Raw genomic sequence first — 12,641 nt, forward strand, 5'->3', positions numbered from 1 at the left:
ACCGCAACAGCAGCGCCAGAGAGAAAATTGCACCGACTCGCTTCCGAACACCACCTATGCTCCAGGGTCTCTTGTGTGGCTTTGTGTCCCTTTTCAAATGCCGGGACTTTCCTCGAAACTCGTCCCAAAATACGAAGGGCCTTACCGAGTCATGGAGCGAACATCCCCGGTGAATTTTCTCATCGAGCCACTGTAACCACCTGACGACTTGCACCGGCCTGGACGTGACATTGTCCACGTCTCGAGTCTCAAGCCCTACCACGAACCTCTGCCCCCCGATTCTTAAATCATCAGGGGATGGCTCTTTCTGTCTGGGGGGGGGGGGATTGTGAAGAAGACGCGTCTTGCTGTACAGCTGCATCGCCAACGCACAGCTCGGCTCTGCTCGCGTTGCTGGTTCCGGCGTCTTTTTGGACGGTGCTTCGGCCTGCCTCGCCAATCCAGGTCGCTATGCCCTTTGCATAATAAGCCGCTAATAAACCTCTTCTCACAACGTTCAAGGGGGACCTCAATAGGTGGAGAGGCTTCTGGGAAAAATATGAACAGACCATCTGCCTCAAAGATTTGATGCAGCAGCAGCGATCTCTGGTTTGCCCACGTCCGAATCATGCTACGCAGATGCCGTTGTGCTGTTGACGGAAAGGTTCAGCGATGGAGCAAGAATTATTCAGCACCACTAGACGGCACTGCAACATCTTTCAAACGTAAAATCAGCCAACGACATAACTAACTAAACATCTGCTGTCTGCGTGTACTTAAATGGACACTAAAGGCAAGTATTAAGCCAAGCTAAAGTGATAGATTAGTGCTACTTGTACAGTCCTATTTCATTTTTAGAAAAAAAAACTAATTGAAATTGCCCGTGACAATGACAGGGGCGGTCGAAAGGTCTTGTTTTCGCTCGACTCTGCCCCGCCCACGCATTCTCGTTTCAGTAGTTTCGTGATCGCATTGTGCTGCGCTGGTTTTGCTTGCTTGCGAAACTCGCGCAAAATGCAAGTAGCAGAGAATTCACCTTCCACGTGATTTTGCGGGATTTCCGAAGGGTCTACGCCACTTGACCAAAAAGTAGCTGCAGCGGCAAATCCACTGCTCTGCCTTGGCTCAGTACCACCGTCTGTCGGGTGCCGTTTTACTCACCGACGGCAGCAAACGGTGGTGATGGCGTAAGTAACGTCACCACTCCCCTGGTTGGGTGGTGGAAGATTTTAATTTCGAAAAAGGTATTCGGGCCATTCAGATGCAATTTTCTCGTAAACTAAGTCTTATCATGGCTCAAAACAGCGTTGAAAGGTTTATGAAATGGTATTTGAACAGACCACACTGACTTAGTATTTGCCTTTAGTGTCCCTTTAACATGCCATCCTTAACATTCTCAGCGATGCCCTGTTGCGCAAGTAAATGCTAAGTACATTTGCTCAAGTATTCTAAAGGGGATTCTGGCGGTAAAATCTCATGTGAAATGTGGCACCAGATACTCGTCAAGTGACGGGGGGGGGCGAACATAAAGTCAGACACACTGCCATACAGACACTTATGACAGTTGGCAAGAAGGTTTGCCACACGGTACATGCGCCCCACTCGCTGACGTGACATTTTTTTATTTTTGTGGAAGTCCACAAAGCCAAACTATGTGGCAACCTTAGCAAAGCTCCACTCCACAGCTTGTCGCACCCTGCTCATGCCCTTGTTAAAAAATTCTTCATAACACTGCAGGTTCGTGCCTCCAAATGGCTTGCATAGGAGTGGGAGCAAAGGGTAGGCAGGGCTGCCATATATGATGAACTTCCTGCCCATTGTGACCTTCTCAAGGTTCTCGTACAGCTTGGTTTCCTCGAGAATGCCTGAAATGCAATAATGTTTTTTTAAGATCGTGCAAAAACAGTGGTGATGCACTTTACAGTCACATACTAAAACAAATATTTCATTATTAAGTAGACCTATGTTGATTCCACGGTTCAACAGAAACCCGTCTGGTCGGGAAATATTGAGCGCCGACAAAGCCTTTTGACCGATATTAAATCAAACTGGGTCATCCAATATTGCAAATAAAATATTAAAATTTGAGTTGTATCTACAACACAGTGTAAAACAGTAACTTTTTAGAAGATGTTTCTTTTTAATCTACACTTTCAAAAAACACACTCTTAGGCTGTCGCCATTTTTTTTACTGTGAGTGCGCTCTGTTTTCCCGTTTAGCACCACGTAGCCTAAAGTGTCACTCAAAGTCCCGTCCCCATAAGTGCATTTAACTTGCCCGTTTGACAGGGGTATAACTGTTTGTATTCCTGGAGTAATCTCTAACTGCAAAGTCACGACAAAAGGCTTACTTAAAGGCTCTACAAGTGGACGACTTCTATTAAGTGCATAAGCATTTCTATGCTTACCCAACGAGAAATTTTTCACCCAGGACGTGATGCTGCAACTAATACACCAAATCATCGATGCGGAAACGGGGGACGCAAAGGCCATCCTAGGGCTTGACCTAGCGAAGGCTTTTGATAACGTCACACATAAAGCCATTCTTGAGAACCTTCAGGACTTGGGAGTAGGCGTACGAACCTACAATTACATTAGGGACTTCTTGTCAGACCGAGAAGCAAAAATCCAGATTGGAGAATGCCAATCGGATGACATTAAATTAGGCAGCAAAGGGACCCCACAGGGCTCTGTGCTCTCGCCCTTTCTTTTCAATGTGGCCATGATCAAACTCCCTGAAAGACTGGAGGCTATTGAAGGACTAAATCACAGCATATACGCTGATGACATTACGTTGTGGATAGCTAGGGGCAGCGATGCCCAAATAGAGGAGACCCTCCAAAGGGCTATCCAGGCAGTTGAAGGTTACGTCGGACCTAGGGGACTTAAATGTTCACCGCAAAAATCGGAACTGCTTCTATACCAGCCGAAAGGCAGGGCCAGTAAGGAGGAACCGCAAATCTCTCTCACAGCTGGGGGGATCCCCATTCCAAAAGTGGACAAAATCAGAGTTCTGGGACTTTTGATTCAGGCCAACAGCTTTAATGGCGAAACAATAAGGAAACTAGATGGCTGCGCACTGCAGACCATGAGGCTGATCCGCAGGATCGCCAACAGGAGGTCCGGGATGAGAGAAGCGAATCTAGTTAGGCTAGTCCAGGCCTTTGTGATAGGTAGAATAGCTTATGTTGCTCCCTTCCTCAATTTTAGGTCATTCGAGAAGAAGAAGATTGAGGGCATCATACGTAAAAGTATCAAACAGGCGCTGGGGCTTCCCATCCGCACTGCAAATGAAAAGCTTTTAGCTCTAGGGCTCCACAACACTCTTGAGGAGATTATTGAAGCAGTGAGGATCTCGCAGTATGAGAGACTTGCGGGAAGCCCTACGGGCAGGAAAATCCTAGCTAGGCTAGGCATAAACTATGAGGGGCAGGAAGGCATCAAAGTCGACCTGCCGCGAAGCGTGCGGAACCGACTAATAATCCCACCACTACCTCAAAACATTCACCCAATCCATCACAAGGAACGCAGAGAGAAACGGGCTGAGGCTCTTGAGAAGCGTTTCAAAAACTCGAAGGACGTGCTCTACGTTGATGCTGCAGACTATGGCAACGGCCGCATGGCCCTAGCTGTAGCGAGCGCTGAAACTAGACTGATAGCCAGTGGCACAGTTCCAACGGATTGCTCTCAGATTGGAGAAGAATCTGCCATAGCACTTGCAATTGCAAGTACTTCAGCCAAAATTATAGTAAGCGACTCTAAGGTTGCGCTGATGAACTTTGCCAGAGGCAGAATTTCCCCCGAGGCGAACAGAATCCTGCAGACCTGCAGAGATAGCAGGAAAATTGAAATAATCTGGGCACCTGCGCACGCCTCCCTCGCTGGGAACGAGGCGGCCCACGAATTAGCTCGAGGACTTACATTCCGAGCTGGTGGGCTAGCCGAAGGCTTCACGGGGCGAGACCGCTTAGTGTGCTACAGAGAAATCACACAACACTACAGACTAGGGCGGGTTAAATATCCTCCTGCTGATGCATCCTTAAACAAGAGCCAGGCCTCCACTTGGCGTCGCCTGCAAACCAACTCGTTTCCAAGCCCGGTGTCGTGCAGCCTCTACTACCCGGGTCAGTACTCCAGCCAGTGTAAGCTATGTGAAGCCAGGGCTAATCTTAATCACATTCTGTGGGAATGCCCACAGGCTCCCTCTGAGGGAAGAATACAGTCTTTAGAACAATGGGAGACCTTATTACTCAGCTCCGATCTGGAGATTCAACTGAAGACCGTCCAACTGGCCGAAATCGCCGCTAGGGTCCAAGGACTCCTGGCCGTCGTCTAGGTGGGAAGACTTAAAGCCTTCCCTACATCTGTTGGACAAATAAAGTTTTACAATCCAAACATAAGACAATGAATGGCTCATACCCCCTTAAGCAAGCAAAAAATTCAACGGCTCATACCTACGTAAGGAAGAGACTACAAGCACTCAGCAAAGTGAGGCGAACAGTGGTACATTCATTCAAATCACCCATACAAGACACCAGAACAACATATGTTTCAATAAAGAACAAGCTCAAAACAAGCATGCAAACCATCAATAAAAAATTGCATATCCCCCTCAGCAAATGTAGTGATGGTTTTGCAATAATACCTTTGCTAAATTAACCATAAGTTAATTAACACCAAAGGTCGTGGGTTTGACTCTCACCAAAGTTTGAGGGTTCTAGTGGCGTAATTAACACCAATGGTCGTGCATTTAAGCGCTGTAATGAACTCTACCTTAATTAAACCTGCCTTATCATGTTCGCTACGAAACGTGCAGCGAGCAATCAATGAAGGTTGATAAAAGTTTATACTGGTCAGATGAAGTTCCATAATGCTGATAATGACACCAGGCTGCGTGGAGATAAGCAAGTGGCACAATGCTTACGCATACTTAGAGAGCTACCTGAGGAAGTTCTACATGAATTTTTTCTCATCTACATTAGCGATATCGCCAACTGTCTTTAACTCCACACCTTTTCTCTATGCAGATGACAGGACAACAGTAGGAATAGACTAATCAATTCTTTCCCAAACTACATACCTTATTGACCTCAATAACTTGACAGAATGGTGGAATCTCAACTTTCCAGATTAATAAATCTAAAACTACATTTATGATCCTTAACTCTACCTTTAAAACTTCAGCCTACTCTCTAGCAGTGACATTTTAACAAATTAAATTATGTGCTGTTGCGCAACGTTCCTTCCTATGTGTTATTTTAGACTCCAACTTAAAATATTCTATACCGATTTAGCACAAACCGAAAAATTACCTATAGGCTAATAATCCTAATAAAAGAGTGACAATAATATAGCCGCCCTACGCTACTATCATTGAATTACACCTTCATTCACAGTCATTTTATTACTATGTATCATCCTGGTGTAATACGTGTCCCATTCGGTTAATCCACTTAATCACCTTCAGTTCTTTCCATGCCAACGCCCTTGCACTCCTTCGGGAACATCAAATCCTTCCGTAAATGCTTATGGTTAAATCTTATGGCTATGACTTATGGGTAAATACACCTAATTATCATGCCATTCACGAATATAAACAACCTCAGTCCAATCAATGTATATGAAAAGGTATGCCTTTACGATTCCAATAACACGCTTTGAATAACAAGTTTTTGCTACAAGAAGTATGCAGCAACTATGGAAAACATAGCCAAATTTGCAGCTGAAATACTTTGGAGTAACCTGCCTAATGATTTAAAGCTATGCGGGTGCTACGTTACATTTACGAAAAAAAACTAACCCTGTTTCTAATAGAAGGTTAAGTTGATGGTCGTTGTGTTTACTGCTACTATTTTGTTGTACTTGAATTATGTTTAATAGCTGTGCTTACTAGTCATTGCTAATGTGTATTCACTGTTGCTTACTCCCTTCATGCACCTCAAAACAGGAGGTCGCCTTGCAGCTATGAGCTATGGGACCTCATTCCATATATTTCACCCGATATGTACCACCTTTGCAAATAATAAACATTCTTTGATTTGATTTGAAGACACACTACAGTTCCCATGTGGCATTTTGCCAGGTCTGTTGTTTAGAAGCCAACTGTTGTGCTTGTCAAGAAGTCAATGCGCAGAAGATGCATGTATATCTGAATGTTCCACCTGCAGGTCCGCCAGCACACAGTTACTCCAACAACTGTTTTATTCCTGCCGAAATAAAGTGGCCCATTGCTTCACCGTGCTATACGATAGATTTATTGCTACAGCCAAAGCACGACAGACGTGCAGATATGAAGTTTTCCTGCATTAAATTTTCCACAACCCCCGATGCCCGTTTCCCTCTTTCTGTTTTTTTTATTCACATACCCTAAGGGCCCTTTACGAGCATTACATAGGGGGTTAAAAAAGAAAACCCAATAAAGTGATCATATTGCATAACACAGTCAAAATCATAATCAAACATGCGCTCAGGAAAATAGGGAACATATCTGGATAAAAGAAGTGCTTGAGAACACGCACACACGTGGACCATAATACTCAGGACAATGTAAAAAAGAATACACTTCTGATAATAATCCATTAAGGACCAGCACAGGGTAAGCACTTACTTCAGTTTGTTCACAAATGCGTCGTAATTATTTTCGGAAACGATTTCTGCAGGTAGTTTATTCCAATTATAAATGGCAAGGAACAATGGCGAATGACGCATAAGTTTGGTATGAGCTATCTCGGGTTGCACTTTGAAGCAGTGGCCTAATCGGGGGAAGATGCGATGTGCTGGTTTGATATGAGATTCTGTGAACGGCGAAGGATTGTGATAGAGCTTGTGAAAGTGACATAGCAGGGTGACGAGTCTTCGCTTTTCAAATGAGCTTAAATTTACAGATTATTTATTATCTGTGATGCTGGAGTAGCGAGCGTATTTTCTTGTGATAAACCTAGAAGCCTAATTTTGAAGTGATTCCAGTTTATCGGCAAGATAAGCTTGATGCGGATTCCAGATGAAACCGGCATATTCTAGTTGTGATCTGACTAAAGTTGTGTATGCTAAGAGTTTGGTCGCCTGATTTGCAAAGTACAAGTTACGCATAATGAAACCGAGGGTTTTGGATGCTTTGGCGGTTACATATTCAATGTGTTTGTGCCATGTCAAATCAGAAGAAATGTGGACACCTAAGTATTTGATTGCAGAAACTTTTTCAATGGTCACGTTACCGATAGAATAAAAGATGGGTTCAGTGGCTCCAGCCGTCGGAAATGTTACAAGTTTCGTTTTCGAAACGTTTATTTCCACATGCCATCGTTCGCACCACTTAGTGATTTTGTCAAGATCCGATTGCAAAGCATTAGTGTCATGAGGGTCAATAATCTTTCTGTAAATAACACAGTCGTCCGCAATAGACTAATTGTCGAAGTGAGGTTGCTGCTTATGTCAGTAATGTAAAGAAGGAAGAGGATCGGCCCGAGCACCGAAGCTTGAGGCACACCATGGGTTAGTGCGGAGCAAAATTCATTGGCAGACACGAAATGCTGTCTGTTAGTTAAAAAGTTAACAATCCAGTTCAAGACATTGCTGTTTACGTTTATATTTTCAAGTTTAAATATAAGACGATTGTGAGCAACTTCGTCGAACGCTTTTGCAAAGTTGACGGATACGGCATCAACTCTCTTTAAATGGTGTATAGCGTCGTGCAGGTCGGCCACGAGTTCAAATAACTGTGACTCGCAGGAACGGCCACGCGAGAATCTCTGTTGGATTCCAAAAAAAAGTTCTGCTGACTGAAGTACTTCATTATTGCTGATAATGTGATGTGTTCCAGAATGTTGCAAGGTATACTCGTGAATGAAATGGGCCTGTAATTTGAAAAGACCGAAGAATCTCCAGATTTAAATATAGGTATAATGCGTGCGACTTTCCAAGCGTCAGGCACAATTCCTGTATCAATGGATTGATGAAAAATTTGGGCGAGTATGCGAGCGATCACTGGTTTCGTTAACTTGAGCAGTTTTGGACATATGTCATCGGGTCCGGGGGCTGAATTGCTCGGAGAACGATCAATAGCTTGCTCAATGCCTTCCTGCGTAATTAGGATGTCATTCATGTCCGCGTTTATACTAATAGCATTAAAACCTGTGGGAAGTGGTGTTTCGTTAGTAAACACGGAGCTAAAAAAATAAGTTCAATTCGGTGGCAACCTCAGACGGCTGAATAAAATCACCGTCATTTACTACTGTTATCAGATTAAATGAAGGAGGCTTAGGATTGCCTACTTTCCTAAACTTTTGAGTATTGGTTTTAAGCAAAGTTGATATGTCATGATTAAAGAAATTATCTTTGGCTCTCTCAATTTCTGCTTGGCATGGTTCTCGACTGAGCACGGTAGTTTTCCAATCTCCTTCAGATGCCGAAAGTTTTGCTTCAGTGTAAAGGCGCTTTTTCTTTCCAACGTTTAACGTTGGAGGTGAACCATACGCTCTGTGATGACGTTGTGAGCGTGATTTTTGGAATGTGTCTTTCTTTTAATTTTTTCAGTTCAGCGCTTAGTAGATTCCAGTTGTCATTTGAACAGCGCCTTGATATTGATTCCAGGAACTGCTCACTGAACAATGACAGTTCACTAACCAATCCTTCAATATTCGCCCGTGCGTAATTGTAAATAATTTTCCTAAGAATTTCCGGCTCCTTATTTCCTAATGTATATTCGCAGTGAAGAGCATTGTGGTCACTGACACATTCCAAAACACGCACTGTCATTTTTTTCAGGTTTCGTTGTCAAGACAAGATCTAGGACCGACTCGCCACGTGTCGGAGCAGGAAGAATCTGTGAACACCCCCCCCCCCCCCAAACTGAACTGAGAAATTAAACAAAGGAATTCTTTGCATTCATTTTTCCTTGCATTGCCTTCGGCTGTGTACGTCCGCAAATTTATACCTGGGTAGTTGAAGTCGCCGGCAAAAATTGTTTCTGAGGTCGGATATTTGTCATGTATAAAACTCAGTGATTCATTCAGGTCCCTAAGAAACTGAGCAGGTGAATCCGGCGGACGGCAGCAAACATCGATGATGCAGGTAATAAAATCACGCAGTCGCAATGCAAGCCTCAAGATTTCAATACGCGAAGGGCTGTATAGCAAGGTGGCTTGGAAATTAGTTTTCACAGCAATTAAAATTCCACCACCACGTGAGGTGCACCTGTCTTTCCTAAACACAGAAAAGTTACGAAACACGAAGTTCGCTATTGTCGATATCAGGGTGCAACCACGTTTCAGTTCCAAGCACTATATCCGCTTCACAACATTCAATGAGTGCGTTGAGGGTGTCTTGCTTGCCAAGCAAACTCCGAAAATTACACACGACGAATGAAAGTTTATCTGCACCATGTTTCTTGCGTCAGTCCGAACTAGCTTTCCCCTCGTATCCTGGAAGAGGAATAACTTACTGAGTTGCAGCATCGAAGGCATATATTTTTTTACTGAAAACAAGTTTATCGAACAGCAATTTGTACTTTTCATAGTCGGACTGCCGCTCAGTGCGTGCAAAATCTCTTGAGTTTTGTCCTAATCAGTTGAATTCGAGGTGGGAAGTCTTCCTCGATCCAGACACGAATTCACTTTTCACTTGACATTTTAGGTTGCCTCAAGCCATTTGTTGCCACACTAATTTTCATGCAACAGTGATGCACTATTCTTGACTCATGGGCTGAAAAGTGGCTCTGTTTTATGATCTCTCCATGTATTTCAACTGTAAGGCCAACAACCTAAGGGTCAAGTTTCAAACCACAAAGATATCCACTTCTGTGGCATCGTACAGCAAGCCTGATGTGTACAATGCCGACAAACTTAGTTCAAAGCTGTCAGTAATCATAAATGAAAGCAGCTACTTTGTCATAAAGTAAATAAAAAGATTGGCAAATTTGGTACCAATGTCTGAAAGCACACCGCCAGTAAATTAACACAGAGGTTCAATTACCTCTGCAACCACATACAGAGAGTTTCTCGAGCTTTTGGATCGCACGCACTTGCCCGCATCATGACGTCGCCCCTTGAAAGGCACATCCAGTTGGCAAACTATGCCATTTTGGCACATCACAGCTTGATATTTTGCACGTGGTGCCTCTTGTGCCCTGAATAGTGTTCTTGCTGGTCCACCGTTGGGCGACAAGTGTGACGTGCCGTCCCATCGATGAAGGCCCAGCAATTATCAATCGGGGCACCCTTTGCATGGACAGCCTGAGAAAAAGAATAACAGCTGGAAATTGAGCACAGGAGGAAGCTTGAAAAGATGTTGTTGCATAGAAGGTAAGGGTGGTAAAGTGAGCACGCCTTGTCAAAGTGAGTTCCTCACTTGCAATGCTAACATAACCTCCCCCCTTCCCTCCTCCCCAATTCTTCTTATGGGTAACGAGCACATTTTGACGTACATCTCTGATGTGTTAAAAATGTAAGCAGACAAGGTGAAACAGCTTAACTGACTTATTTGAGCGAGGTCCTCAAGAAAATTAAGCTTAACTTTTTTCCTTCACGCATGGTGTGCACATTGGTGTCGCCATTTGTTTTGCCCACCATGTCCACTGGCAGCAAATAAAACGCAACGTGCATCGAACTTTGGATGTAATGAGCCCCCTGCATCCTTTCACTTCCATGTGCTGCATATTGCTACATGCAACCATTCTGCCGAAGGCACTACAAGTTTCTCGATCGTGACTGGCTCCATCCAGTGAGTACCGCAAAAAAGCGAATCTCTCTCTCAAGAATTTCGATGCAGACTGGGCTTGATTTCGATCGAGTGCCCGTGAGGCCGAGGTATCGGATGGCGCGTTCAACGTACCGCGCTCGACAGATCTTTTCATTTCTCGTAACGCTTAAGCTGCGCATGTAGTTCGAGCTGTTGAATGTTATGCAGAAAAGCAACTTTACTGACTTCACAATAGATAGACTGTAATTATGATGAATCATTAGGCGATGCACAAACCAACATCTTACTGCATGTCTGTTTATGGAGCGTCCGGTGCCTTCGAATAAAGTTGCGCAACTGTGACTCATGTATCGATAGTTCATCGTGACTCGCGCCTGAAGGAGTTATACCAGGCCGACTCACCACGTAGAATTTCTCGACGGCGAGCAAGTTTAGCCACTTATGCGTAGTCATGTCAGCCAGCAGGTGGTCGAAGTAGTGCTCTATATGAGCTAGCACTGAACACACGACGCTTGACAGCACAGAGCTGTGCCTGTTAAACAAGAGCTCCAGCTCGCACAAACTGTTGGGGTAGGCCAAGCGTCGAAGTGCCATACAGAGCGCCTCGTTGCCTGGAACCCGGACGCGCTGGGCGCTGACAACCTCTTCGGGAATTAGCAGAGCCGATGCAAGGTCTGTCAAGTCACTCTTTCGAAAGCGAAACAAGTGATAAAACTCGTCGCTGTCCATCGCCTCCACATCCAGCAAACCGCGGTCGTGTAAATTACGGCGTGGCGGTGGCTCCGGTTGTAGGGGACAAATGACAGAGAGCGCATTCGGAGATCGTCGCTAAACAGGCCGCGATGTGACATTTGCACTTAGTTAACTTCACCTATGCCGTGCCCAAAGAGAAAACCTCGAAACAACGCAGGCTTGCAACGCGGTCCGGCAGAAGCCTAACCACGTACAGGGAGCCGTCGCAGTGACCCAACAGCCAACCGGCTAAGCACGGGCGCATGCACGCACCTATGACAAGGCTTGGGCTTGACAGCAAAGTTAAATGCTGCTCGTCAAAGGTGTATACACGTATTGCATATATATATATATATATATATATATATATATATATATATATATATATATATATATATATATATATTGCAATGAAGAAGAGCACAAGAACAAGGCCAGCCAGATCGTCTCTTCCATGCCTGCTGTGCAACCAGTGGGCCAGCCGGATCGCCAGTGCTTAGCACGAGTGTGAGCCGTTCGGGCAACCAGCTGTTCCTGCTCTGCGTCACCTGCCTTCTCGTTACGAGCAGACGTTACCCTCGCAACTGTTCAGCACACCCATTACAATTGGTGGAAGGTGCGGGGTATTCAAGAACATCTACACCCTGGAATTCCGGTCTCGGACTCTGTCTCCCGTCATGCCTGACTCTCCCCAGCCGACGTCGTCGCCACCTCCCGTTGCCTGCTCTGGCGCTGTCCCGCACGCCATCCAGCGGTTTTCAGCGGTACGGATATGACTGGTTGTCTACGTACGAACGGATGAGCTTGCACAATCGATGGGATGATACCGCCAAGTTAAATGCCGTCATATTCTACCTAGCGGGAGTGGCTCACCTGTGGTTTAAAAATCACGAAGCCGACTTTCCGTCCTGGTCCGCGTTCAAGACCAGTTCGCTGCAGTTTTCGGTCACTCTGCCGTCCACAAGTTGCGCCGCGAGCAGCGGTTACGAGAGCGAGCGCAACAACCCGGTGAAACATTCACCTGTTATATTGAAGAGGTTCTCGACCTGTGCAAACGTGTGGATGCTTCTATGGCCGAAAATGACAAATTGAAGTACATTTTGAAGGGCATCGCCGATGACATTTGCCAAATGTTAATCGCCAAGAGTCCACGCACCGTAGCAGAGCTCATACACTTGTTCCAAAGCTACGACGAGTTGAGAAGGCAACGCGCTCTGACCAGGCGCCCCTCAGTG

At 45.1% G+C, this 12,641-nt stretch overlaps 1 pseudogene; it reads right to left on the bottom strand.

The window, feature by feature from the left end:
* Positions 1–1,453: 1,453 nt before the first annotated feature.
* LOC142567982 (uncharacterized) lies at positions 1,454–11,403 on the bottom strand (annotated as a pseudogene).
* Positions 11,404–12,641: the final 1,238 nt, after the last annotated feature.

Source organism: Dermacentor variabilis, unplaced genomic scaffold, assembly GCF_050947875.1.
Source record: "Dermacentor variabilis isolate Ectoservices unplaced genomic scaffold, ASM5094787v1 scaffold_15, whole genome shotgun sequence".
Lineage (NCBI taxonomy): Eukaryota > Metazoa > Arthropoda > Arachnida > Ixodida > Ixodidae > Dermacentor > Dermacentor variabilis.